This window comes from Sorex fumeus, unplaced genomic scaffold, assembly GCF_029834395.1.
Source record: "Sorex fumeus unplaced genomic scaffold, SorFum_2.1 ptg000008l, whole genome shotgun sequence".
Classification (NCBI taxonomy): domain Eukaryota; kingdom Metazoa; phylum Chordata; class Mammalia; order Eulipotyphla; family Soricidae; genus Sorex; species Sorex fumeus.
The window spans coordinates 16,490,396-16,492,663 of record NW_026606065.1 but is presented as its reverse complement, the minus strand read 5'-3'; the positions used below and the strand labels follow the sequence as shown (position 1 = coordinate 16,492,663).

The window sequence follows — 2,268 nt, the reverse complement described above, 5'->3', positions numbered from 1 at the left end:
GAGAGTGACTTTGATAAACAAGTTCAAGAGTATTTCAAGACTGGAAATAGTCCTAGAGAAATGCTAGTAGTGTAGTTTATCTTTAGCTGCCTAAAGTGTCTCTGGAAGCTTTGCTGGGTCTCCTTGGACTGTCAGTTAACCAACGGATCTGTATAATGTCTTTGATTTTCTATCTCAAGGGCAACAATGTGACCAGGGTATTTGAAATAGAAATGGAAAAAATGTGGAGTTTGTTATCACAGACTGCCCCTAGCACTTCAAGGTTGTACAAGTCTTTCAGCAAAGTCTTTGTTTTCAGTGGAGTCTGTGTCTATTGCCCTGTAAGCTACTCTTAGTGATCAGGCATGAAAACATCTTGACTGAAAACTGCCTGAAGCTTCACTTAATAGATATCTTCAGATTTCAGATGGCTCAACTACATTAATCTGTGCACTTTGAGAGAACATTTTCTGAAAAAAAATCCCCCCTTTTCCAATTGGTTGATTGAAAAGCAGTTTGGAGTAGGAATATAGCAGGCCAAGAGAAGATAAGTATAGGCAGAGAACAGAAAGAATACTGTTCTTTAACTTAAAAAAGAGTCATGTTTATTTAAGTTAGGGAATGTCTCATACTTGGCATTGTGAGTTAAAAATCTCACTAAAATTTTTGTAAGAGAATATATCATCATCCAAAGAGTTCTGTCAGAAAGGCAAACAATCTTACACATCAATGGATGTACTTACCTTTCCGCGCGGCCCAGCGAGGCCCCCATACAGCGTTGTTCACGATTCCCGTCATAACTTAAAGGGAAATTTCACAATGTCTGGAGCCCTCGATGTCCTGCAGATGAAGGAGGAGGATGTCCTCAAATTCCTTGCAGCAGGCACCCACTTAGGTGGCACCAACCTGGACTTCCAGATGGAACAGTGCATCTACAAAGGGAAAAGTGATGGCATCTACATCATAAATTTGAAGAGAACCTGGTAGAAGATTCTGCTGGCAGCTTGAGCCATTATTGCCATTGAAAACCCAGCCGATGTCAGTGTGATCTCATCCAGGAATACTGGCCAGGTGCTGTGCTGAAGTTCACTGCTGCCATGGGTGCCACTCCAATCGCTGGCCACTTCACTCCTGGAACTTGCACCAATCAAATCCAGACGGCAGCTTTCCGGGAGCCAAGACTTCTGGTGGTTACTGATCCCAGGGCTGACCAACAGTCCCTCACAGAGGCTTCTTACATCAACCTGCCTACTATTGCTCTGTGCAACACAGATTCTCCTCTGCGCTATGTGGATATCGCCATCCCTTGCAACAACAAGGGAGCTCACTCTGTGGGTATCATATGCTGGATGCTGACCTGGGAGGTTCTGTGCATGTGAGGCACCATCTCCCATCCACACCCATGGGAGGTTATGCCTGACCTCTACTTCTACAGAGATCCCCAGGAGATTGAAAAGGAAAAGCAGGCGGCTGCTGAGAAGGCCGTGACTAAGGAGGAATTCCAGGGTGAATGGACTGCCCAGCTCTAGAGTTCACTGTGACTCAGACTGAGATTGCAGACTGGCCTGAAGGCATGCAGGTGCCCCCTGTGCCCATTCAGCAGTTCCCTACTGAAGAATGGAGTGCTCAGCCTGCCAGAGAAGACTGGTGTGCAGTTTCTACTGCTCAGGCCACTGAGTGGGTTTGAACCACCACCGAGTGGTCTTAAGCTGTTCTAGACTCAAACGGGAAATGAAAATAAGGTTGGCGGAAAATAAATGAGTTTCTAGCACAGTGGTAGGGTGTTTGCCTTGCACTCAGTCAACGAGGCCAACCCAAGTTCGATTCCTCTGCCCCTCTCGGAGAGCCCGGCAAGCTACCGAGAGTATCTAGCCTGCACAGCAGAGCCTGGCAAGCTACCCGTGACGTATTCAATATGCCAAACACAGTAACAACAAGTCTCACGATGTAGACATTACTGGGCCCGCTCGAGCAAATCGATGAATAACGGGAGGACCGTGACAGTGTACTTAGAAATTGACTAAACTCAGTAGGAGGACCATTAAATAAAATAGTATACATTAATTATAACTTTAATAATGTAGTCTCTTACTGATTATTTTGAGGAAAGGGATCATCTCATCAGGTGGTGTCTAAGTCTCGCTCTTAAATCTGCTCAAGGGGCTGGAGCGATAACACAGCGGGTAGGGCGTTTGCCTTGCACGCAGTCAACATGGCCAACACAGGTTCGATTCCCAGCATCCCATATGGTCCCCCAAGCACCGCCAAGAGCAATTCCTGAGTGCATGG

General features: G+C 46.2%; 1 pseudogene; it reads left to right on the top strand.

Annotated features, from left to right (window-relative positions):
- Positions 1-744: 744 nt before the first annotated feature.
- Positions 745-1,747, top strand: LOC130019256 (40S ribosomal protein SA-like; annotated as a pseudogene).
- Positions 1,748-2,268: the final 521 nt, after the last annotated feature.